This window comes from Rhea pennata, chromosome 2 (assembly GCF_028389875.1).
Source record: "Rhea pennata isolate bPtePen1 chromosome 2, bPtePen1.pri, whole genome shotgun sequence".
In the NCBI taxonomy this organism is placed as follows: Eukaryota; Metazoa; Chordata; class Aves; order Rheiformes; family Rheidae; genus Rhea; species Rhea pennata.
The window spans coordinates 44,669,224-44,696,499 of NC_084664.1; the positions used below are offsets into that span (position 1 = coordinate 44,669,224).

The 27,276-nt window shown below is 41.0% G+C and overlaps 1 protein-coding gene across 8 annotated transcripts in view; it reads left to right on the forward strand.

Moving 5' to 3' along the window:
• RBMS3 (RNA binding motif single stranded interacting protein 3) overlaps window positions 1–27,276 on the forward strand; it is a 700,426-nt gene that overhangs the window by 304,360 nt on the left and 368,790 nt on the right. Inside the window, exon 1 of one of the 8 annotated variants that reach the window (XM_062569358.1) lies at window positions 20,113–20,133. The exons of the other annotated variants lie outside the window; for them this stretch is intronic. The gene's annotated coding sequence lies outside the window, so the exon portion shown is untranslated. Of the gene's footprint in view, window positions 1–20,112; window positions 20,134–27,276 lie in introns of those variants that run through there. 8 annotated transcript variants of the gene reach the window in all.

Consider the following 27,276-nt stretch of genomic DNA (forward strand, 5'->3'; position numbering starts at 1 on the left):
GTTTTCACTGCTTACTCTGTCTGTGAATGAAAATAGACACTGCAGATCTGCGTAAAAGTTGCAGAAATCCCTAGACCTCGTGTATACTTGCTTTCCCATTTCAGATTTTCCAGTGCCATTCAGGTGCTAGTTGATTTTGCAAACCAGCATTATAAAGCATCATGTTTTACTGTTCAGTCAGAAATTTGGTGATAAAAATGACCTGTCTCTTGGTCTACGTACTGCAAATGCTTGACGTTCAGGAAGAAAATGTCCTAAACTGCTTTTGTTATTGTAGGTTTCTCTTTCCTGTGTGAGTTATTTTTAATTCTTAAATATCGGTAAAAAGGAGCAAAATACTGTACAGGAGCAGTTGGAAACTTCTTTAAAGCCTCAGTGAAGTAGAGCTTGGCTGTGCAGCTGCAAATGCCATGTTCTGTACAGGAGGTTTTCACAGTGCTCCATGAACCTCCAACCTCATCTGCTCAGTGATAGACTAAGCCAGGACTAATTTTATCTACATGCAGCAGGAACACCAGCATGCTATACTAGCTTTTATTGATAGCCAATCTGCAGCAATTAGCTTGAGGAATGCCAGGCCGGGGGGTATTGCATGCTGGGACCCAGAGGATAGTAAGAAATACGGACTCTTAGGCATTTGGGAAGCAGCATTTACATAAGAAAATTTACTTATGATCCAGAATGGAACCTAAGCAGTTGAGCTATGGACCTATTTTAGGCCTTCTTGTATGATAGACCTATCCATTACGTTTCCAAAAAGCTAATAATGGAAATGGATTTGTGGTAAGTCCATTTTTTCTCCTCACCTTGCTTCCTGTTCCCCAGAATAAAAAAGCTTCAAAGAGAGTATTTCAATACAGCGAGAAGGTCTAGCTCTTAGCATCTGAGCAATCTGTGGTGAGTCTCAGGGAGACCGCGAGGGAACCGTTTGCTCTGGGTGTTAGTGATGAAGTGCCCAACTGGAGTAGTAACAGCAGCTACCATTGCAGTTGGGCAGCCACAACGTATAGGGGAGAATGTCAAATACAGGAAGGGGTGTTCTGCCTTTTCCTTCTGCTGTTAGTTGACTTTCCTGCTTCATTTTCATCATCAGCTGCAGTCCTGTTGCTTGTGCTTTGAGCATTTCCAACCTGCTCGTCCTGTGTGCTTCCGTGACCTTTGGTGGCCACATATTCCTGAAGCCTGTGGCAATATTGGAAGTGCTATCTTTTGCATGTTTTAAACTGATTATTTAGTAACTTCAACCACTGCCAGCTGTAGCATCACAGGGCTTGGGGAGTAACAGTTCTGCAGTCACCTTATCTGCTACTTAGGTGATTTCTGTAAGCCTCGGTCCCATGAGCTCCTCTCCAGGCTGAGGTGGCCCAGCCGTTTTAGTCCCTTGCCATAAGGCGCAAGCTGTTGGCTGCTCTTTAGACAAAAAGTATGACTAATGTTGGTTTGCTTTAAACTGGCTATTAGGCCACTAAAATTAGGTATGCCAAACCTCTGGTCTTAAGGGACTTAAGTGAGTGGCCTGATTTTTCACACCTGCTATTGCCCCGGCGGTTCCCGTGCAATGATTAGCAACTGCTGAGTCTTCAGCAATTTTGAAAATTAGACCAAGTATTCAGCTGCATGAGGGTGGTATTTTTACCCCCATGATGGGTTAGGCCAATAGCAAGTAGGTTGTAAGTATCTTGCTTTAACAGTAGATTTAACCATGTAACTTTAAATACCCTTTTAAGAATATTAGCTTTTGTGTTTAGTTGCATAGAGGGACAGATGGGATTTATGGAGCTGTAGTAGTAGAGAAAATCAGAAGTGTACTTACTTTAAGGGTTACATTTTTAGACATGTTAGAATTTGAGAAATATTTTTGAGAAGACATGGAGAGTGGTGAGTCTGGGATTTTAAGAACATGTTTTTGATCTATATATGTTATTATGCCGTGGTTAAAAGGTAACTCTATATTTCTTCTCCAGTAATCAGTACTGGCTTAACTACAGTATATTTCCTTTCCGGGTCTGTGTGGTTAGTTATAGCAGAAATGAGCTATTGACTGGAGTCTTATCATTTATCTAGACTTCTTTCTGTTATTTGAAATGTGCCTGAGAGGTAATAGGTGGCAATTTGCATTCTTTTGTTCTGTGAATTTTACCTGACAGCTTTGTCTACAGGCTCTTTTGTGTGGTTTAAAGGAACACCTGGGTGAGGGGCAAAGTGCTGAGCAAAATCATGACCTTACTGTTATTTATTTATTTTATTATTTTTTTTTTTTTTTTGCATCGAGATACTACCAATTTAGCACAGCTTCACTGAAGGAAATGCAGAAACAGGAAGCAGCACGTTTCATCACAGAGAGGAGAAAAAAGGGAGTATATTATCACTAGGAGCTTTCTCTAGCATGTGTGCTTTCTCTTCTAAAAGTTCTCTTTAAATCAATTTTCCCCCCATTACTTTTATGAGAATTCCAGTGAAAGACATAAAAATTCCTGTCTCCCTAAGACAGTTGATTTTTTTTTTTTGAAAATTCAGAGCATGTTGTTTAAATTATTTAAAATGACTGTCTGTACTAAGACCTGCCTATGATGGAATCTCCTAATATGTAGTTTAGCTATTTAAAAGGGTTTGGGGTAAAAAATATATGGCAACAGGATCTCATTAAAGAAACAGATTTGATTTGAAGCCCTGATGCAGCTGTTGACAGCATAATTAAAATGATTAATTTGGAGTAGAAGAAGTACTTTGAACTAATTTGAAAAAATGGCTATGATCTTGACCATATATCTGACCAGTGTTAGGCAGGTACATAGAAATACTAAAAGGAAAGACTGAAGAAGTGTTTTAGCTAAAATAGGGAGGTATTTTTTATCTCAGATTCTTGTTTTCTCAGACCTCAACTACTTCCTACCAAAAAATGAAGAATGTAAAAACAAAACCCAACCTAAACATATGAACAAAATCAATTAGGTATGTTTTCTTGCCTAAATCTGTAGGGATTTCCACATGTGCCATTTTGTAAGAAAGGATCATAGTTAAAATCATAATCAAAGCACTAAACGATCTTTACATTTAATTACATCTAATTTCCTCACATCTGAAATGAGGTTGACAAAGCCTTGTTTGATAAATATGTGTACACACACACACACTTTTTTTTTTTTAATTCTGTTTTTTCTTTTTTTCCCCTCCCCCTTTATCATGGTGGGATTTTCAGTTAATGCCTGAGGCAAAGTGGCCTGCAAGGATGTTTGGAATTCCTTTGCTCCCTATAAAGGAGATCTTTGGAATCTAAGAGAGTTAGAAAAAAAAAGGAGTTGTTCTATAACAATTAGCTTAACTTCTATTAGCTTATTTTGTTTTCCTGTTATAGTAGTTAAGTATATTTGAAACACTTTAATCATGTCCTAAAATAAGAGCTGAGCTATATTTTCTAGTTCTTAAACAGGCTGAATTTGTCCATCTCCCTGTTAATGTAAACTATGGCATGTGCTGTATTGTCATGTATGCTGGTATATCTGTGTATCTAAGCCTTATATATGCAAGGTTTTCCTTTTGATTGGAGATTTTATATCGCAGTATTTAATTGCTGAAAACTTTAGCATGGGTAGTATTGTTCACACAAACTGGATTTTGCAGTTTGTGTGGCATTAATGCAATCAGGCATTCATTTTTATATTGCTTCGCACCTTTGCATAGACAGAGTTTTATAGGGCTGTAAGGTGTGGAGAGAAAATTAAACTTGGGCAAAATTTCAGATAGAGAAAACATTTAATTTCTATAGTCTCTTAGTGTTTGTACAGTAGAAGTGTGTATGTTTAGAGTAAACGTTTAATGTTAGGATCGCAGTTCTGTTTGAAATTCAGAGCTTGAGGACCAGCTTTTAGTTTTTATTTCTCTCCTCTGGGCTTCTAGCTTCATAATTGCCTTTTCCTTACCTCTTATTATGGTAAAGGAGAAAAAAAAAGTTTTATTGTAAGGGAATCAAATGTGTTGTTTTGTAGACGCAGAAATGCAAACACGCTTTTCCTGCAAAAGTATCAAGTGAAACTTGCCCCATCTGTATGTATGTCAAGGCAGAGTTAGTACATATGCGTAACATCCTTTTCTTTTAAAATGTGCTTAAAAATTGCCAAGGCTAGTATAAGATACTGCATTGCATGTTCCTAGTTTCGTAGTCCTTTTACCTGAAGCTGAGCCCCAAAACAGTGTGTGTGCAAGCAATTTTCCTTATGAAGGCTTCTGTATCCTAGATCTGTTTTGTGACACCACATTTACTATGGTAACCCATGTATTTTCTGGCAGACTGAATTCCTGCTTAAAACATTTTAGTTTTTCTTTCCACGTTAATTTTTTTTAACAAATAATCTGCCTTTTATAATCTTTGACTGACCTTTGTAGTTAAGCCTCTCTATGGTGTATAAATAAGTGGTGACCAATTACTCTTGGGAAGAAGGAAGTTTGATGAATCACAGGAAATAGTAAATTATGTGGATTCCAAATGATTCCCAAGGTTGAAACAACTTTTTTCTTCCCCCCCCCTTCTTGCACAGGGGCCCTTGAAGTGTCACAGATTTGATCGGACTCTGAGCTCAGTTTACTTCTGGAGGGCATGGCAGGGAAGGAGGGAGGGAAAACAGAAGATTTCACAGTTTTTATCTGACTTCCTAGGTTAAACTTGTTCTCTTTGTTTCTGCCCTGGAGCGTGGAGCAAAACAGTCGTGGTGCGTTAAAATTGTCCAAAAATGTGCTAGCTATTTGGGGAACAGCAAGTGGTGAAGATGGTTCCCGTAAAGAAAAGAAGAATGCAAGGCATGACTGCGGTGCTAATAGCCTATTAAGTTTTACTACACAGGTCTCCCATGATTTAAAGTTTCAACATATCCATGAAGTGGTAGTAGTATAAATAGTTAGGGTGGAGAACGTTACAAATAGTAACAGCAAATAGACTCCAGGATGTGAGAGCGACCGTGGAAGCGGAGCCTTTCCTGGTCTACTCCATCTCTGTCTTTTCACTTCTATTCTCTTGGCTTCCTTGTCAATTAAACTAATTGGTGCTGAAGATATTTCCCTAAAGGAGATCTCAGACTAGGGCATTTCAGGCAAAATCATTTGCAAGACTTTTAATCTAGTCAGGATATATTAATAGTATGCATTCTTTTTTTTTTTTTTTTTTTTTTTAATGCCTGAATGGAATGCTATAAAATTGCTACATTGTTCATGGTCCATATAGCTAGACAAAACATTCGGCACTTACTGTCTCCAGAAAATGAAAGTTAATTTATACAGCATATCAACATGCTTTGTTGTGGAGCCACATTAATATAATATAGTTTGAGTCACAGGAATTTTTGCTATTTGATTTGATCTCTTTCATAACAAAAGTTACTTTTTAATGTAAAAGAAATAATTTCCTTTCTATTTCCTTTCCCTCCTTTTTTCAGTTTACTGTTTGCACATTTTACATCAGGAGGTCTGGGACCTTTATTTAACTTGCATGTCTGATATCTGCATTGTGCCAGCAAAGATTTCCATTCTGCAGTTGCTTTTCAATAGAATTCATTTATGGTGTATGGCAATAAAGTGTGTTGGAAAGAGGGTGACAAAATGGTACTGAAACTACCCTGCTGGAATTTTAACACACCTTTGGGGGAGTTCATTTTTTTTTAAAAAAAAAAAAAAAAAAAGATCTAAATTCAATTACAAGCAATTATTTTTTTAGAGGAACATCTACATGAATTGTGATTTGGTTATAGAATTTCACTTCCTTGCATGTCTGCAAATACATCAATTGCTATATTTAATAATAGCATGAGCTTGCAAGGATGACCGTGCTTGCCAGAGCTGAACTGGAACTGTGCTCGAATACTCGTCTGTGCCTAAAATGGAGTGTAGCTGGGATTGGGGGTATTTATGGGATGAATGCTGTTTCTGAATTTGAAATCTGATTTTTCCTATCGGTATTTATTTCTTAGCGTCAGGTTATACTCCATGCATTGCACGGCTGCGGTCTTGACCTAAAACGTGCGCGCTCTCCACAGCCTTAACTCTCCCCCGCCCCGAGAGCTCGGGTTTAGACGGGCTGAGCGGTGGCTCCCAGGGGAAAACCGCGACTCCGAGGCGGGACGCGTCCCGCGGGCGCCGCGCCGCTGAGCGTCCCCTCTGGAGTGAGGCGCTGCGGGTCGAGGCGCGCGGGAGCTGCGAGCCTCCCGGGGAGCGACCTGACGGAGAGCTGGGGGCCCGGTGCCGGGCGCGTTAGCAGGGGCGCTGCACGGCCGCGGGGCTTTCAGCTCCGCGGCTGGATCGAAATATTGGCCAAGAAATTGATATGCGTTAAACCCGACAAATCTCAAACTTTCCGTTTAGTTAATGACTCCTTGCCCCTTAACGTGTAAGTGTTGTTTTGATCAGCAAACCTCCTTTTTCTGCTCGGAACATTTTGTGTGCTCCCTGCCTTCTGGTTTTGAGGGGATTTTTTGTTTGTTTGTTCTTTTTTTCTTAATACTTAACAATTCACTTTTTTACTTGAACTGTTGAAAAGTTCAGTGAAAAAATGTTGAGAAAAAATTAACTATTTTATAATTATTATTATTAAACCTTTTAGTTGAAGCAGCAGCTGTAATCTTTCTTTTTTTCACTGGAGCCATTACCTGAGTTCCAACCATGGATAGTTTCTCTATTTGAAAATACAAAATACATTTTCCAGTGTATTTAGTATTGATTTCCTCTACCTACCCTGATCTAGCTGAAAATGTTATGTTCTTATTTTTGTTTGGACTTGCAGGTACATGATTAGCTTTCTACAAACTGTGACTCAACTTAATCCAAGGTCAGTTCAGTTTTAAGGCTGACTGGGGCTTTCACTGGGCATTTAAACCAATTTTCGCTGTGACCGACCGCTTGGACGGAGAGTTGCAGGCAAAGCTGGTTGAGAAGTTGCTGAGTGCTTTGCCACAGAATACATTTTCCTCCAAGCTTAAACTTGTTCCACTCAAGTGCATAACCAACAATACGTTTCACGTAAATGTTTCTAAGATGCAGGGCGAATTTTCAGCTAAAAGATGGACTATTCGTCAGTATAGCCGCTACGACCTCTTTTGGGGATAGGTAGCGGTGGAGAGGATGGTCACAGTGCAGTTTCCAGGTGCATCCCAGGTTGGATGTGGGTCCTGGTTTCGGAGCTTCCCACGTCCAAGTCCTCTGTTTTCTGTGTCTCAGACTGGTTCTGCTTTGTATGAGTAAACAGAAGCTCAGCTGAGATGGACTGCCTGTGACTGCGTGGTTCGGGTGCCTGCCAAGGCACGCAAGGTGGGACGACCTCTTCTGAATCCTTCCGTTTGTTTGGGAGTGCGGGAAACCTCTTTATGCCGGGGTGGAACTTCTGGTCAACGACCGAGAAGGAAAGACACTGGTAGAGGAAGGGCAAAAGTTGCGTATTTCTGCTAAACTGCCCAACCAAACACAGAAACAGACGTGTTTTGATTATTTTGCTTTTTTAATGTGTATAGAAGGGGTATTTATACAATCTGAGTGAGAGAAGTAGCGACAGAGAGACCGGCAGGTGAATACCTGCCAGTACCTACCAGCTACTGCTCAGCCAAGTGGTCAAAGCAGCCACCACGACTTAGGGCCCAGGTCTGTTTACAGCTTGTGAAAGGCTCAGAGAGGCTGAGCTGCAGTTTGCTCAGCTTTTGAATGCTGTCGCATGCTAACACCTCAGAAATATCCTCCCTAATGCCTGCCATCTCCCAGCCCTTGCAAAGATCCATGATATTGGCTGCACATGAGCAATGTTCAACCAACTATTTTATTTTTTGAATAAAAGTTAGGAAGCGTATGTGTCTACTAAAGAATATTTTTGATAGCCTCTTTTCTTTAAAATGTAAGATTTTTACCCCACAGAGGAATAACATGCATGAAAAGCAGTGCAAGTGTGTATAAGTAAAGAAATTTTTATTTTTGTTCCCTGGAAGAATACTTGCTGCAAACACTTTCTCCCATATTATTCCCTCTCTAGAGGCAGTTGTCTCATGGAACTTGAGGTTTCAGAAACCTCCCAGTAGAATCAGAGTTGGAAAAGAAATTCCCTTTTATTGTATCTTGTTGTTGTAATGGGAAAATGTATGGTTGCCAGCAGACAATTTCTCAGTGTCATATATTCTAATCAAAATGTTCTATCATTGGACTGCTTTCACAAGGAGTCTCATTTGGCTCTCTTTCTCCTCTTGGAGTAATGACAGCATCCTTTCATTCCCAAATGACACCCAGAAGTCCCCTGCTATTGAGAGGCAGACAGCAGTGTGATGCCTGTGACTTTCACACAATCTGATAAGTATTCATAAGTCTCAGGTTGTTTCTGCTTAGCTGGCGGCTATGAAAAGTGGCCACTTGGAGTGGTGAACTGACAAAGTGTCTTTGTAGCTAGCATCTTGCAGTCATTTTCCATGGTGGAGGGAGAAAAGTGTTCTTGTCAAATGTATTAACATGATCTTTACTTTTGGGCATGCCTTGTAAAGCAGAAGTCATGCAGTAATGGGGAAGAGAGCACTTTTGATGTATGTGTTACCTAGTCTTCTGCCTGAGTGCGAGAAATGCTCAGCTTGTCTGTTTACCAAGCTAAAAAGCAAATCAAGGTTACTCATAATTAGAGATGGTCGAAGAAGAGAGTGTTCAGATCTGAGTCTGGATTACAGTCAAGCTGCAGTTCATGTTTGAGGCTCAATGATCTTGTCTGGCTTCAAGGGCATTGAAATCAGAGATGTACAATTCTCATGAGTATTTTGGCCTCAAATGGCAGAGATGATGGTGTGTTGTTTATAACTTCTTTGTGCAGAGAAGAGAAATTTTTGAGTCAGAGTTAGCCACTGCTAGTCAATCTAGAGAATTTCACACTCCTGTCCTCTTTGTCTAGCCTTTATTTAATATTCATTGCTGTGATACATGATCTCCACGAAGGCAGTGGAATGCCCTTTTTGAAAAGGGACAGAAAGCTGTTGCATCAACACTGATCTTTTGTTATCTATAGGGAGAGCCTATGGAAAAAAAATATGGCTTAATCAGAACTCTCTCTTTTGCCATTGACTCTCTTTATTTTTTGTTAGTGGATGTTTTGTATGGTTCATAGGAACATTTCTTCTCTATTCCTGCCTTCCCAAAGAAACCAAGATTTCAAAAGTAAGGAGAACAGATATAAATGACCACTTACTATAAGAATACATTGGATCTCTTTACTTAGATTTTCACAAATCTAATACTGGGATCATTAATTATGTTTGTGGGTTATGAACATCATAGGACAGAAGACTTGTTCTGAACGGGCTGTTTAGGTCTCTGGAGAGTAAAAGCAAACAGTGTGAAGACCCTCCCCCCCCAGCTATTTGAATGATTACATCTTCATGTCTAAATATGTGAGCCTGGTCCTGGAATGCTAAAAGCAGATTCTTTTCAGGTTTATAGATTAATCTAACAAAGAGGGGTTAACAGTCAAATAGATTTGATGGTATCTATCTAAATGCCTTTTTACATAATTTATACTTTGCTAGCTATAAAAAGATGCTTTCGAAATGATTCAGAAAGTCCTTCAGGAATAGTCCCAATCTCTGCAGCCTTATTAAATGCATACAGGCATGTCTCCCAGTGAGAATCTCAAGCTGTGAAAGTCATTAGAATAATAAATTAAACTTCTATGTATACAGGCATTTTAAACTTCAGGTGAAAATTCCTTATATGCCATGTTCTAATTTTCAGCTCAAGGGCTAAAGAAACGAGACTTTGGAGCTGATTGGTGATCTTCTGCAAAGTTTTATGTGCATAATGAGTTCTTTGGTGCACTGACTCCTAAAATATGTTGCAGAGCTTGAGATGTTAATGGTTTGAAAGGTTTTTTTCTTTTCTTTACTCCTAGCTCTGCTAAAATCTAATAGAGGGAATAGACTATTTCATGGTGGAAACTACACAGCTAACATCAAAGTGCATGGTGCTATTTTGGATTGGTTCCTGTCATCACTTTCTATTTATATTTTAGTTAATGTTATATTGTAAACTGAAATCCTTGTATACATTGTGTAATCAGTATGACAAATGGAAATCATCAGGTTTTGCAACTGGAGAAACATCGTTTAGAAGAGTAACTCCAAGAATCCAAAAGTCAAAGAGCCAATGGAAACAATTCTTTCATGGAAAATCTTTGAGAGTACTGCCTACATGAATCTGAAGTTGATTCTGGATCAAAGACTAACTTTTCTTTTTATTATAGCTATTTCCAAAAACATCTTGCTTACATTAAATTGCCTCATTTGATGAGTGTATTTGTGTAGATGTTTTGAGGTACTTATCAGCCAGTTTATGAAGTGGGAGGAACCAAAAGCTACGGTTCCTGTTTCTGCTCTAAAAGTTGATGTTTCTAGAACCATTAAAATTAGTCATTTGGCCTGAAAAATTCTACCTTTATACTCTCTGAATTATGTAAGGCTTTTCAATGCACATTATTCACCAATGCCATGTGTAGGGGAGGCATAATATGCACAAGGGAAAACAAATTTATGTGGAAAGGAATAGCAGGGTTGGAGACAGGTTTGCGAGGAGGCTATAATCTTTATCGTCCAGTCAGGAATTTGGTATATACCTTGGCTAATTCATATGCAGTACTCGCTCATAAGTTACAGTAAAATTGCCTTGAGATCACTAGAGAAAATGAGTATTCGTGTTTAGACAAATGGAAATAGAAATTTTCTGTACTTCCAAAATTTTAATTTCTCTGAAATGGGAGAATTCAGTTCATCAAATTTATTATGATGAATTGAAGGATGCTGCCTAAAAGCCAGGGAGTGGCTTAGAGTTTCTTGCTTGACTGAGGATGTTTTTAAAGTCTAGAGGTTTGTAACTATGAAGGATGCTGGATTTTCTGATTGGAGGTTTCTGTCTAGTTGATGCCTTAGGCTATGACTGCTAAAGAAAACAAGTTTAGTCAGGAATAGCCAGTCTGGCAAATCCGAATTAGGAAGAGATACAACTTTAACTGAAATTGAATTCAGTTTATTAGCTCCAAACACAGACAAAATGATATCTTTGCCTTGTGAATTTGTGGCCTCTCACTATGCTTAAGTATGAGGAATTTAATTTATCAAGAACATTTTGTTTTTCCCTCTTAGAAGTTTTAGGAACTGTTAGAAGAAAACTATATGCATGGAAGTTGTTTTTTTTTTTTTAAAAAAAAAAAATTAATTGCTTTCCAAATAACAACATTAAATCCAGTTCCTGTTCATGCTGGAATACTCTGTGGCAACAGCTGCTGTTCAAACAGCTAAAAACATTGAAGCATCTATTTCAACACAAATAAAAATAGACCTAAAAATGCTTAGTCTGAACTTAATTCAGAAACTAATCCAAAACAAGTGTATTCTGGGAATTGGTTATATTCAACAACTGGTCATTTTTAGCATTTCAGCGGGCTATAATATGAAAGAAATAACTACTATAAAAGTCAATCTAGTTAATCATAGAGCTAAATTCAGAGGTGGCTGAGACAACTCAGTAGTGTTTCCATTGATTTCAGTGGATTTTGAACTCATACTGTGATGACTATATACCCAGATCTTTGTTACCCTTTTGGCCCCAGTGAGTAATAAGAATAATGACCCTTTAATGGTCCTAACCTGCATTTGTTATCCCTGATGTAAATCTTTGAGGATTTATATACATATCCCTTTTCACACCTTCCTCAAATCTGGAGGAGAACCAAACTGGGACTCCATTCTCTTCCCCTCTAAATTTTTGGGAAACATCCCTCTTTTAGGAGACCTGCCAAGAACAATAGCTGCTACTGGCACATTGACTAATCATGCCATCAGCAATTGAACGAAATTGCTGACCTTATTTTCAGTAGGTTTCTGGGATCCAGGTGTATAGAAGTCCAATTCCTCAGACTTTTGAAGGGAAAATTCTACTGCTTTTTTTACTTTCTGCTGGGAAGAAGACTTGGCATATTTCTTACAGAATGCTTCTTGAGTCTCCAGTTAATACCATACACAAGTGTTTGCTGCAATGCATGGGAATGCCTGTAACAATAATAATAATAAGCGTCCCATCCCACATTACTCTTCTGAGTTGTATCATGTTCTTCTGGCATGAAGAGACTAGGAGAATGTTTTTCTCAGACCTCCATTTCTTGAAACCCCCAGTTTGTTTATACTTGTCTGATCTTGCAGAACTACAAAAATTGCTAGTCCTGAGCCTACCTGTCCAGTCTGAAATTCAAGCCCTTAAATAATAATTGCTGAGTCAAAGGATGATGCTCGTGCCTTGGAACTCCATCAGCCTGAGCTAAATTGCAGGACGAATGAATTTGGCTTATCGTTTGTATTGCTTGTTTTGACAGAATGAGTATCTTGAATTCATGTAGTTCCCTCTTTTGGATGTCAGAGTGCTATGTCTTGGTTGGCGTTATCCATTTCACAGAAGGGGAAATGGATATTCTGGGCCAAATTTCAGTCTCTCTCTTACACCTCCTTTGCCAGAGGAGAATTAGGGATTAGAACACACAGGCTTTCTGATTCACATCCTTTTCCTGTGCTTGCTGGACCACGTTACTTTGGCTGCCAGATTGGAATCGGGGATGGAAGTTGGGGAAGAGTGCTGGAGACCTGAATGCAAGGGATTCAAAGCCAAATGTGAATGCTCCTCCATGGATCAACTCAGCGATGCCACAAAATGAGTGTGTGCCCAGTGTGGTCTCCCATGGCTTAAAGCACCGTTCCAAAATTAATTAGAAAAGCCACAGGGTGCCCCACGGTGATGCTTGGTCCAAAGCTGCGGGCAGGAGTTTGCAGGAAGAAGGTGTCAGCTGTCAGAAACACTGCTACGGCTTTGAAGGTTGTGCTCAGAGGCTGTGCTAAGCCCCGGGTGAAATGGTGAAATTTCTCTTCAGGTGAAATTCCTTTAACAAATAAAACAGCTGATGGGCAGGGAGAGAAAGACAGAGGAGAGGAGATTTTCGTAAAACTGTTTAACAGCATGAAATAATGTTTTCCCCAAATGACTGGAACTGCTCCTTAAATAAGAGACAAACTGCAGGCAGAGAAAGAGCCCCTGCATTCTTTTTGTATTTCAACAAGAGGACAGAGGCAGGCTTTTTGACAGGTGGTAGGCAAAGTTTGATTAATTGACTTATCTATGGGAGATGGAAAGAACTGTAACAGTCAGCAGTCTGCTGGCTCACACCTCCCTAATATAGTTCTTCTCAGAACAGAGCAGTCAAACGATGACCACGTTTTTTCCCCCTCCGCTTTCTAATGAGTTTTTTGCTGAGCCTGTGAATTGGCTGGGAACATAGTCCTAGTCTGATAATTCATACGCCGCCTCTAACGCTCCCTGCGATGGGTTGGAAAGAAATAGTTTACAGAGAGTTCGATATTTTCATTGTATCTAGAATTTTGGACTCTTTATTGTTGCTATTACAGTTGAGAGCTGTTCTCATACCCTGTGCTTTCGCTGTCTCTAGTGCACGATACGTGAATTTCAGAATCCAGGTTTGACAAGCGTGTGGCCTGAAAAATTAACTGCTGCTTAATTGCGAGATAAATCTAGCTCCTCCTCTCATGTGACTAACAAATGGGTGCACCCCCTGTGTCATTTTAAAGGATTAATTAAGAGGTTTATTCACGTGCAATACTAAATCACCGGAAATTACTTGCACCCAGCTTCTACGTGGACTGTAATTTGTACTACTACTTCGGATTGTTTTGGCTTTCTAAAAATAATAAATGACCGTCCAATAGCGGTTGGCCAGAGGCATACAAGAAGCAATCCATAGTATATGGATTTGTTCAATGGCATTTAAAGGACCTTGATTAAAATTCAGTCTAGGCTGGAGTGATGAGGAGACTGTTTACCGAGGGCTGTTTGAAGGCGTACGTTGCGCTCAGACAGACCAGAGGGACGCGCGGATTGAAACGCTTTTTACCTTGCGCGGCTGAATGCGGCTGCCGGGAGCCGCCGCTCAGCGAGAGAGGGATCGGCGTTCCCGAGCGGTCCGGCCGCTGCTTCCACTTCTCGTCGTTTTCAAGTCGGTGTCTGCAGGAGCTGGGGGCCGAAGAGCGTGGCAGGAACAGCAGCCTTGCTGGCTGGATCCCCGTGCTTTGTCGACTCTTACAGATGCTACGTTTAGATACTTCGTTTTAAAGTAGTATGCATTTGAAAGAGTGTAATATAAAACAGACGTCGCTTTTATTCTTCTTTTCCCTTGGCCCTATTCAATTCTATCTCTGTGCGTCTCTGAAGAAAGATGAAAGTATTGTTCTTTCTCACTCCCCTTCTCCCTTTCTAATTAGAGTACCTAAGTACTATGCACAAAAAACCAAGCAAGCGCTGTGTCCCACCACCGTATTGTTTCACATTGCCATTTTCCAATGGAGAATTTGACTTTTTTTTTTTTTTTTTAACTGCAAAGATGAGTTGGATGTATGATTTTAAAAAATATGTTCTTTCATTTTATTTTTGTTGCTTCTGGCTCCTGACTGGGACTCAGGGTAACAGCTGTAAAAGGACTTTACTTATTCTATTTCCGTGTGTCTGCTTTGCCACAAGCTGTGTAACCTTGGGGAAGAGGGATGCAGGTGGTGCAAAAGGGTTTAAAAATGAGCTGAATAAGTCTGAAGAGCAAGGTTTCACTTCCAGGATGAGTCTTAAGTCAGAGGAACTTAAGCAAGGTCAATCCTTCAGTATTAATACAGGCAAAATTTGTATCATCTTCAAAATACTGTTGATTGTATTTCTTTATGAGTCCACAAAACTGTCTGTCTGGTATATAAATGATACTGGTTAGCAGAACTGGAATGAGTCAAGCCATCATTAATAAATAAATAAAATGGAAGACAAAAATGTCACTCAGTTGAGGTTTTGAAAAAAAAAGGCGGAGGGGATTCCAGAGAATGAAGGAAATATTTTTAAGGGCATTTGTGAACAGTCCAACACACTTGACTTTAGAATTACTATTCATTGTAATTCTAATGACCTCTAGTCCTCAGAACTTGGCTATTTCTAGTCCTGCTCACAACAGTATAAAATGACAATTTCACTGTTGTGATCAGCAAAGATGCCTCTGCTGGAAGTTTTCTGGAGGTTTTCCCTTTTGCACACTGTCAGACATCTGCATGTTTTGTCAACATCCAGAAGATGATACCAGGCTCTGTTCTGACTAATCATTTTCTGAGTGTGCTGGGACAAGTCATTTCTGTTTTATTTTTTCATTTGCTCCTGTCTGGGTTTGTGTACCTAACAGGTGACGGTTGGAGCAATGAAACCACACGTGTGGTCACAGGAATGTGCAACAATTAATTAATATACAATAAGTCATTAGGTGGTGATGATTTCTTCCAGTATCTGCCACATTTACATTGTTTCTGGCAGGCAAAGCTCTATAATTGATAGGGAGTAGGAGTTGCTTTAGAAAAGATGGGGCTCTGAGGGCTCCTTCCCCATGTTGTGTGCGTTGCACTTGGTATGGGCGGATATTCTGAGCTAACATGATCTCATCCATCATTAACCACTGCTCCTGGATCTAGGCTGTGGAGAGGAAATTTATCTGAAAGTGTGTATGTGCATGCAGGTGTGAGTGTGCACGTGTGAGTGTGCTAAATTCCTCTCTCAGCTTCAGGCAGGATCCTCATTGCAGGCTGTGCTTTTTCTGTAAACTTCTAGATTCACATGTGTGGCAACTGGTGATTTACTAAAGTAAATTATATGGAAATGGAACACACTGAAGTAATTATCTATGCAATTGAAATAAGGAGTGCTCCAGTTTGGTCCCAGTTTTGGGAGAAGTTATTGGCATCAGTATGAAAACTCTTAACTGTTGCTTGTAAATGGTTATTGGTAGTTATTATCCATTTAGAAAGACTAGGACTACTAACATCTGAAATGGAGCAAATAGTGGCAACTAATTGAGCCTCGAGGGATCCCTTGTCACTTAGGGAAGCATAGTTGATGTTCATATTGCAGGTTTGGGGTTCCTGCTTGTAACAAATGCACTTACGGTTGATTATTTTTTGTCTAACATTACTGAGCTATAATCAAAACCTATCCAGAAATATAAATGATTGCCAAATGCAAGGGGCTAATGAGCTGGAGGGGTTCGTGAGGCTGCTCATCCAGTGGTTTAACATGAGCATCCGAGTAGCAGTCTTGTGAGCATCTGTGGGATGCACGAGGCCTTCAGATGGAGGCTTATTTTGCTGAGACATGCTGCTGCAACTAGCTGCTTTGATAACTTCAGTCCATAAACAAATCCAAGCAAAACTGGCTCAGTAGTGTTTAAGGAAGTTGAAGCATCAGTCTCAAACAATATTTTACAGAGTAGTGGAATAATAATAATAATAAATCTATAAAGCTTCTATATGCTCACGTGGTGTGGAGGTGGAGGGAGAAGGTAGTGTAGCACAAGTGAACCTCTCCCCGCCTTTTATTTTGCCAAGGGTGCACTATTAAATGTCCGCTATTCTATGTATCTGGTAGATTTCTAGACGTTCTGCCTAACGTTTCAAGTATGTGCTGATGAAAGGTTTTGCTGTGTTGCTGGAGAGCTTTAAAATTTCAGTGATTTCAATGGAATGTCAAGTGACCGTAAAGTGAAGGTGGAGAAAAGCGAGACAAACAGTTAATGCACGTTGCACAATGAGTTTCTTCAGAGTGTTTAAAAATCAACACTATTCCTCTTTAAGAGGTTAAAAAATGAGAGACACATGAAGGAAATTAAGGTGGTTGGAAAACAGGAGCAGTAGTCGTGGTGAAAACTGAGGCAGCCTCATCTGGTGGAATTTACTGAGCTTTTAGCATTTCATACATTATCTGACCTACCACACTGAGGGACCATTTCCCAAAATGCTTGTACAGACAGTAAGGAGCACTGTGTTGCTTGACAGTTAAGTAGCAACCCCCAAAATGTCCTTCTCCCCTTGTACTCTGTCTGAAGTCCTCAGCTGTACAGCACAGTGCTTCCAAATGGTGCAGATTCACAATACTTTAACACTGCAGCGTTTATGGTAGTGTCAACTGCTTGATGCGCATAAGATAAACCTGAAAAGCAGTGTCTTCAGACCCTCTTACAAAAATGTGAATTAGCTTTCTCTAAGGTATTCATTAGATCCCAGACAAATGTGATTTGCAAGGCCTTTCCCCACACTCTGTCACAGAAACCTGTTAAAGAAATTCGCGCTTCATTTTTAACCATTGTGCTGTAGAAATTTTTTTCTATATCAAAAGATTAAAACTGAAAAGGCATTTCAGAAAGCTAGCATGTCCAATCGGTGCCTTTGCATTCTTAGATTTAGCATTTGTGAGTGCCTTAAGTGCTCTATGTGTGCAAAGGCCTGCAGAGATTTACCCGTTCTTCCTTGTCCAATTTGCCTCATGCTCCAGATCTCTCTCCCTTTCCCCTTGTGCTCCCTTTATTCCCAGGGTTATTACTAGATTCCCACCAGAATCCCATTCAGGTTGGTGGTGCTGTGTCTGTAGGCAGTAAGCGTAGCTTTACTTTTAGAAGGGTGTCTTCAGTCTTTATGATTAGTCTTTGCTAATTTGAAGGCTTTGATGTGGTTTGACTGATTATGTGAGTGTGTGTTGTATGCCCACCCGTGCATTGCTCCGGACTGAGGACTTGCAGAGTACTGCTCACTCCTGTGAGCTGGTACTGCTTTTCTTGTCCATCTGCAAGTCGCATCAATGAGAGTGAGACCTTGCCCATAAGCCATTGAAAATGCAGTGTAACTCTGTTTCATAAGCTAAAATAAGTTTTTTTTTTGTTTGTTTGTTTTTTTTGTTTTCTTCCCTGGGTCAGTCTTGAGTAGAGAACATTTACCAGTCTGCTCATTGCATTCCCCTAGAAGGCTGATAGTTAATCAGTCACATAACATCTGGCTTGCTAGGACACAATCTGCAGGCTGGATGTGGCCTGTGATTTCATTTTGTATGGTCTAACGCAACATGACTTTTATCTCCATGTGGATAATGCTAAGGTGTACCGCAGTGCATGGCTTCCAGTGGTGTTTGGAAGTCATGTCTGACTTGAAGCAAGCAAAAATTTTTATATTTCTATGCTGGACTAATATATGTCAATGCTGTAAAAATTACTAGGTGTTGCAACAAGTTATTCACGTGGGAACAATATGAAAATTCTCTTTTCAAATCCTAAATTTGACATTTAATCCCTGAAATTTAAGACTCAAGCAAACTCAGATTGTTGCCACCTTTGTGATTAAGTGTGCCAGCATACCATCCTGCCACTTACTAGGGAACAAAATCTTGTTTCCTCTCAAAACTGATGCTGCATTCCAGCCAGAAAATTTGAAAGGAACAAAGAGAAGATGAAAATAGGAACCTGGATGCAACAATGTTATTAGGAAGCTCCTGGACGAAAGAGCATCCAGGCATGTTCTAGAGCCTCAATCAAAAGGCCTCATACTTTGGTCAGGCTGTGGCATACAGTCCTTATACCCTCAGTATCTTTGTACTTAATGAATTATACTGCAGGGCTGAGTCAACGTGCATGTTAATAAGAAACTAAAAAATAGGATGGTTTGGGGGCAGAATTATATCAATAATAAGTGTGTCCTTATAAGCCACTTGATAAGGAATGACATCTGAATTCAGCAGTGCCAAATACTTAGTGGCCAGTGGGTCTACCAGTTACGTAGAAATACAGGATTTAGAATTTTAATTATATCACCAATTTTGCCATTGCTTTGATATATGATTTGGGGCAATGGAAAATAACATCTTCTGCCCTGGTTTCCATACCTGTATAGATGCTCATTTACATCTCAGAGAGCTTGTAAAGTTTATAGAGAACATGGAAATTACTGAATGAAAAGTGATGTGGTAGTGAAGCAGTGTTTGCTGCATATGTGATTTATGATATAATAGAATTGTTGAATGAAGCTGATCAGTGCTGTGTTTGCACAGATAGTTCTTGAGTAAAAATGAAAGTTTTCTACAGTATGCCTGTCTGTCACATACAAGCAATTCTTTACTGATGTTGTGTAATTTAAAGAAATAGTAAATGATAAAACCTTGAGCATTCTCCTCTTCTACATATGATTTTGAAATGTATTTTTTGAGTCTCAGATAACCGTGAACAGGGTTTCCCGGCCAATGCTGTTCCCGACGACAAAGCTGATTTCAGTGGGAGAGCTGGATCAGGCCCTCCAGAGTAACGGCGCTGCGGAAGGTTGTTCCCATATGTGTGACCTTACTGCCAGGAGAGTCTTGTAAATTGATCCGTAGAGGAGGATTCCTCTTTCTCTACAAGCAGATTTTAAAAATCAATGCAGGTTACGACTTAAATGCTCTGTGGTTCAACATTTCAAATGAGATGTAGAGTGTGGGGACAGAGACTAGCAGAGACAGGAATGACTAACGCAGTTTTCAGAAAATGTGATACAATCCTCACTGAACCTATTACAGAATTTAAGTTGGATGGAGCCAACTGGGGGAGAAAAGGGGAGGAGAAAGAAAGAAACTGCCGGCTCTTTGCAGAGCGCAGCAGTAAGACGTACCGGAGGGCGAGGTTGGTCAAACGCAGTGAGATCCGGCAGGATTTGGGGCAGAAAGCACACCCTGCAGTTGTACTCTCGTCTCTCCCAGATTTATTCACCTCTTTGTAACGGAGTCGCCCTCGCAAGGCAGGATGACAACATGGTGCAGACTGGCTGCATGAGCGCAGCGGGTGCGGTGGTGCCTCTTTACCGGCGGTGGAAATGAAAATGTGTGAAGGGATGCTCGCATTCCAGTCCTTTAAAGCTGTGAAACTGATAGTGCATCTTGCCGCTTCCAAGGCCGCTTTGAGTGAAGCTCCCGCTCCCATGTGTTGTCAGGAGTCTTCAGCGCTGTTAGCAAAAAAAGGAAAGAATTGCTTTCTAGTTAGCTCAAATTACCGTGTTCTGAGTAAACGAAGATTAAAAAAAAAAAAAGAAAAGAAAAGAAAGAAAAAAAAAAGAAAAAAAAAAGATCTGTGCCGTCCTTGCTACAACAGGGCTGGCTGTCAAAGCCTGTTCTGTTGCAGCGCTGTCCTGTAAGGCAGATGCGGAGTCACGCGCGTGCTTTGGCTGCCGTGCTAACGAAGCAAAACAGCGCTGAAGGGGCCTGGCAGCGCTCGCGCAGGTAGGCGATCCTTCGAGCAGCCCGCCGGCGAGCGCGAGCACCTTGCCGAGGAACCGCTCCTTCCTGTGCTTTTATCTTCCCGCTGGCAGGGTCGGGGCGAGGGGGAGCGAAAGCAGGAATTGGGCCGCTTGGGCTGCGGCAGCGTTAGCTAAGGTCCCGTTGCCCCTCGGAGGGAATTTCGGGGGGAGGAAGGGGAATCCGGCTCGTCTTCGCCGAGAGCGCTGGCCCTGCGCGGCGGCGGTGGCCCCGGGACGCCCTGCGCCTGCCGGGAGGCAGCGGGCTGCCGAGTGGGAGCACATGGCGCTGCTTGGCACCGGCGCTCCGGTTGTTTGTGGTGGGATGGGGTTTCTAAAGGATTAGATAACGCGGCCGAGCTCCGCAGCCTGCAGTTTTTAAACCGTGTTTACAGTTCAGGAGATACCGTGAGCAGAGATGATTATGTCTTGTAAGTGCCGTTTTTGTTGCAGCTTCTGTGATAAAAGGAGGCTCTGGCGAAGCCATTTTCGCTTGCAGAAAAATATGCTCCGAGTGAGGACTGTGCAAACTTTGGGGGAGTGGGAACAACATGCAGAGATACCTCAGCACTTCCCTTTAATAAAGGCACATCATTTAGCCATTTCCTGCACATCTGAGAGGCTGTTGGAAGAGCAAGATGGTATTGAAATGAAATTAAAAATGACTTTTTTTTTTTAAGTATTATTTAATTTAATCTTTTTGGAGTATTACTGTTTCTGGGGAAAAATAATGTAATGAAGACAACAGAATTACATTGGCCCTATGGTCTGAGAAACTAGAGGGAGAAATTCCAGTCTCTTCTCTGCTTTCTTTTCTGAAAGTATAATATATGGAAGGTAGTACAAATTGCAAAATTGTTTTACTATGTCAGCTATTAGTGTGAGTGATGTGATCCCTGTTTGTAATTTAAAGAGGCCTTTTGTAGATGTATGTGTTCTGCACCATGTGTGTATGTATGCAGTATACATTAGGTAGGCACAAGTGTACGTATTTATGTCTATATAAGGTATACATGATACAGAGAAGAAGGGGACACTGAGAAGCCCATTCAGGTCAGTGATCCCCATCAGGTCCCTGGCTGCTGATAGGCTCCTAGTACCAGGAGCTTTGGGTACCATAGGCTGCTTGGGCCATGATATGTGAGATGATGTCATCTGGCGAGAGGTAACCAGGGAGGAGGGAATCGCCAAATGGAGGGGCAGAAGCACCCTGAGTTGCATCTCCGCAGACATACGGGAAGCATTGTCTCGGTACATGAGTGAACCTGGGCCCTGCGCGCCTTCTGGTCATCTTGACCAGCAGGGTCTTGGTAGGATTTCGCTGCTATTTCCCAGCATTTCGGGAGAGCCAAGTGTTGGAAGCGTGTCCGTGGGCTAGGATGCTCTGCCTGGATGTCTGTGCATGTGGGCATCCCCGTGGACCACCTTAAAGAGGTCTTAAGAGCGTGGCCAAGCATGCGGTTGGGTGAGAGGAGCAGATACTGGGTGACTGTGGGGACTGGTAGGGTGGTGACCCCAAGGTGGCACAGCATACTGTTTTCTGGTAGGCAGGGACACACTCCCCAGAGATGAGCTCTCAGCAACATCCTCTCTCCTCTCTTCTAGGTAGGAGTGACAGCTCTGCCCATCTGGACCAGAGCTGGGAACGGGGAGGGTCCCTTCTGCCTGTTTTGAGCAGAACGGCTAATATAGTTTTGATGGAAAAGATCAAACAAAAAAGTCTTCCTTTAGAGTTTTGGTGATGTTTGGACTTGCAATAGCTTATTCATGGCCATGGCATTTCTGTCCAGTATGTGAAGAACCCAGAACTCTTGGTGGAAAGATGTACAAGAAAACAGCTCAGAAGATGCAGAACTAGCCATTCAGCTTAGTGTATTCAAAAGAGTCCTTGTGTGACCTTTATTCAGCAAGGAGGTGGTCTTGCAGCACTTTACTGCAATAGCTCTTTGCAACATATTGCTCAATATCATAATGGCTGCAGAAGAGCCAAAATATCATCAGTACTTCTTTAGTACTTTTTTTTTGAGTTCAGAGCCAACTGTATCTTGCTGACTTTTTCTTTTTTTTGTATATGTATGAAAAAAACTGACAATCCCACTGACTTCCGTAACAATGGGTTATCCTCAGTTCATTTGTATATGAAAACTACACAGCAAAGGCAAGTCATGTCTTTGTAAGTCAGTACTGTGACATGGATGAAATGATTATTTGGCATCCTAAGGATATGAAAGGGTTTTTTTTTATTGCCAGTCTTTGAATTGAAATGTTGAAAATATCTTTTTATATGTGAATATGGATGTGGTATGTGCAGGATTTTTATCTGTCACACTGCATTTTTCTGCTTTCCTTAGAGAAGATGAACCTTTAGAAAGGTTTGGGCTAAAAAAGCTATTATTATCTTCTCACATAAAAGCCCTATACTTTGAATAAATCTTAATGCCTCACTTTCAGAACTATGCGTTAGTAAATGCTGCATTCTTTTTACAATTTGTGTATGTTTAATCTTAAAAATGCAAGTATTTCTGAGACTAATTGGTAGATTCATGGCTAAGACGAATTGTTGGTAGTTTAGGATCAGAAGAAACGAGTCTGGGCTCAGTCCTCCGGTGCTCTCTCTGCCACATACTTGCTCGGATTCCAAATCAGAGTGGGAGCATTCTCTAAGTTACTGATCCCAAAGCAGCTCTGTGCTATTGTTAATGCTGGGCTGGAAAAATGGGGCAAGAATTAGCTTCACGTCGTGACGACTTTCCATCAGAGGCCCAGTTTGGTTCCAGGTGCCAGATGGAGCAGATGAAAAAGTTGCGGCATTTCACACCTCGCAGGTGTCACAGGGTGAGCACAGGGTTGGATATCAGGCATCTATGCTGTCTGGGTGCTGGAAATCATAACCGACAGGATGGTAAACCTGACTTTAAAGTGTCTTAGCTGTAAATGCTGTTTGGGAAAAGTGAAGGTGAAAAAAGTTCTCGAAAATAATAATGTGCACCTGAATAGATACAGTGGTGACAGACTTTGTCTTATCTTTATATGCTAAATTACAGAAGTCTCAATGTGGTCTGAAACCACAGCACCTACATTAGAAAAATGTTCCAGTGGATAATCATGTTAAATCAAGCATGTCTGTGCCTTAAGAGGGAAGACCATCATCACAGCACAGCAGCATAACCCAAAAGAAATTTAAAGAACTCAGCAGAAACAAATCCATATTCTTTTCTTATAAATAGAATAACCTGTTGAGGAAGTATAGATTTTAAAAGAAAATAGGTTCCTCAGCAAACACTGGCTCGCTGGTGGGAATGTTATAAAGGAGGTTTTCAGAAGTCAAAGTGTTTTCCAATGCTGTGATGATTTAGTGTGTCAGGACGACCATTAGGTAAAAGGATGGAGTAAATTTTGTGACGTTTTCCATATCTGTAATCTTTCTGGGTCAAGGAAAGCTTTACTTTTGTTTCTCTCCAGTTTAAAGAATGACAACCTGGTTTGACAAATGGCGCTGGTAAAACTCTAAGCTGAAAACCAAATATAAAAGATGTCATGAGAATCTTGTTTATGGTTGTTTAATGGTTTTTAGTTTTTGCTGATTTTTTTAAACAGATTTGTTGATGACTGGTCCTGTAAATTCACCCCAGAAAGTTAAGGCAAACTCTTTTTTCTAGCTTGCTTACAGTCATTCTTCAGTCCTATGAAAATTAGTATTTCTGTTGATGACATGTACAGTGAAAAAAAAAGGCCACTTTTCCCACATTTGGTTTCACTAATGGAAGAAAAGCTTTTTTTATTTTTTTTTTAACTTGGAATGAAATATTGGTGTCTACTTATAGGCCAAATGAATAGGCAACTGTAGAAGCAGGTGCCATTTTTACCTATTCACCTTTTCCCTTGGCCAAACAAAGGGTTTGATGAAATCCATATAATTGTAGTTGATTTATTTAACAGGCAGTTCAAATGTATGAAATGAAAAAAAATAACTGCTGAAAATTGTGTCTGCTTATACCTGTAAGACTGCATACACACATGAAAAGGATGATGTGGGAGGGGAATCTCAAGAAACAATAACAGTTAAATGAAAATAGTCAAAGTGGTTGTTATTGAGGGCTGATGGAAGGAAGCCTAATTCTGTGTTTTAGTCAAATGCGTACTATACTTTTTCCGTATTTTGTTTAAAACCTTTCTTTAAAACCTTTCTTTGCCAGATCTAAAGCATATATGATGGAATATGGTTTTTGTATTGAAACTTAGCATTTATTATTTTGGATCTTCTACTCTATGAACCCTGTTAGTATTTAAGTATTTCTAATAGTGTTAGATACTAAAAAAAATTTTTTTAAAAGACAAGAAAAAGTGCAGGTAAATTCTGTGGCCCAGAAACTTTGTAAGAAAGGGACAGACTCTGCTCACACTGTCAGATGACATGCTGTTGAGAAGTGCTGAAAAAACAACAGTGACAGGCCCCAAAATGGAAAAATATGAATCTTCAATTTTAATGAAATTTAAGGGTTCAGATGTGTATAATTTGGTTTCAAATCTTTTAAAAAAACATATAGCACTTTTTGCCTCTGCCTCTCCCCCCCCCCCCCCCCCACCAAGTACCTGAGCTTCAGTTCTTTTGTCCTCCTTTCTAAAAGTGCCTTTTCTCCCCCCTTCCTTGCTTAAGGCTATAGTTTCAGTAGTTAATTTTTAAAACGGGAAAATAGGGAATTAAATAGAATTAGAGAAAGACGCCTTTGTGCTAGGTACTGTACAGTATAGTGTTTAAAAAGTCAGAAAATATGTTAGCAGAAAATGCCTAGACTGTAATTTAGATAACAACCCAGACAATGAGCTGGCTTGTTAATTGTGAAGGCTGGTGGAGAGCCGCCAGTTACAGAGCTCTTCTTTTTATATCCCACTGCCAGTGTCTCTCTAGATGGAGAACGGCGTGACGTTGAGTAACTCTTTTAGTTTAGGTTGGGCTTTTTTTAAACGTTTTTCTGTATTTCTGTGAAAAATATTCCGTGTGTCAGGATAGTCGTTGGAAAGTGTTTTTTTTTTTTTTTTTTTTAAAAAAAGAAAAAAGCAGCAATCGGTAGCGCGTGGGAACCCGCTGGGCGGGTGGTCCGGCGAGGAGGGTGAGCAGAGTCCCGCGGGCCGAGCGCGGGTGCTGCAGACCTCGCGGCGAGCGTGCGGCCTGCGAGCAGCGAGCCTCGCCAAATTACTCATCTCGAAAGCATCCTCGCAGTCGCGGCGGGGAGGCGCACGCGGCTGGCAGCCTCGAGGTCCTTCCTCCGCGCCCCTTCCCTCCCCTCCTCTTCCCTCCCCTCCGGCGGCGTGGGGTTGCGGCGTCGCGTCAAACGGGGGCTGCGCGAAACGAGCTGCGGCCCCGGCGGGGCGGGGAGCTGCCCGGCCCCCTGCCGAAGGGCTCTCGGCCTGACCGCTCGCTGCTGACAGCTTAGGCTGGGATGTCCGGAGGCGTCGGCGAGAGCAGGGCTCTCGCGGCGCCTCCGCGGGTTTTGGCGTGGCCGATGCTCTAAGGGCTGCGCTCGTGCCGAATTGCGGCGGCCCCACTAGTCCTGCGACTGAAAACTGATGCCGTCGGGCTGACGCGATGGACCGTGTGCGGAAGCCAAAGTCAATGCCGGCCTGGCTTTATGGCAGTTCGGTTGCAATTAATTAGGACAAAAGCTTAAACTAAGGTAAAATTAGTCACCCTTAACCTGAACTGCAAGCGTATCTGATGAAATTTAGTGCAGGTAGGCATATGTAAGTGCGTAGGTATGGTTTTGCATTTGTTGGTCAGACCAGCTTAAATTGGCTGGGTTTCTTCCTTTGTAGGAACAGAATTAGCTCCATAGAAAACCCTGCCTTTAGATGTTTCCACAAAGTGTTTCCTTTCTTTCACAGTTTCCTTTACAGATTCCTGGGACTATGGTGTGTCTTTGATTTAGTATTTGAGCTAAAGTATCCAGCCATTGGGACTGGAGGAACTGTTAGAGGTGGACAGGATGGCCACTTTTCTCTTTAGAGAAAACCAAATTGTCTAAGGGAGGGAGCTTTGTGGTATTTCTTTACTCTTGACTCTTTGTCTTACAGATTAGTAACATCCCCCCTCCTTTTTTCTAATTGCACTTAGTTTTGGAAGATAACTGCGTATAAGTCAAGATTTGCACGTCTCCAGCGTAGTGCAGAAATTTGAGGGGGATATTAAGAGTCTGCGTGTGCACATGTTAGTGCCAGTCTGGCTACTTGTGGAATGAATTTATTTGGGAAGGGATCTTGTCAGCAGCTGGTGGCTTCCTCCTGTGACCTGTGCCGCTTCCAAAGGACTCGAGACGGTTTAGCGGTGATGAATTGGCAGGCTTGTCACTAAGCTGTAAATCTTGAACCTGCCTTGCCGTGCGGAGGTGCGAGCCTGAGATTTAAAGGAGGTCAGTGTTTTCAAATGCCACTGTGTATATAGAACTCTTAAACCTTCTTTAGTGAAGTACTGCTGTTATTTTATTAATAACTTTTCCACTTTCGCAATCCCATTGCTACTCCAAAATGATCTAATTGTCATTTATATTATCAATTAAATGCAATTGAATTCGAAAAAAAAAGTCAATCCCTGAATGATTCTGTTCTGATCTGACTTTAATTCCTTGTAGTTTCAGGACAGGAATATGAGAAACAAGAAATCTCCCTTGTTTAAATGTCACTTGTAAAATAATACCTGCACTGTTGAAGGTTATGTTGATGTATTTAATAGGAAGATGGGGTTTTGTAGAGGCTCTGGACTTTCAGACATTTGAAATTCATGCCAGGTAGAAAATATATATTCAAGATATATTTTTTCACACCATTTTTTTTTAATTGTCTGAAGGCATGTCTATCTGACATAGTGCGACCTTACAGTAAAATCACTTCAACTCTCTTTAAATGAGCTGCTGCGTCTGTGCCACCTACTGTAGAGCAACCAACACAGGTCCTAACAGCACTGCAACTCTACTTATTGTTACCAAGCCTTCGCCTTATTGCTTCTGGCCAACCACCTCGGCTATCCTAGATTTTTTGGTGCTAGCTGTGTCTAGAGAAAATGAAATGAGGAAGGACTGAAATGCTGTATTGCAGTGCTTAAAACGTTTTACAAAAATTGCTCAACATATATTAT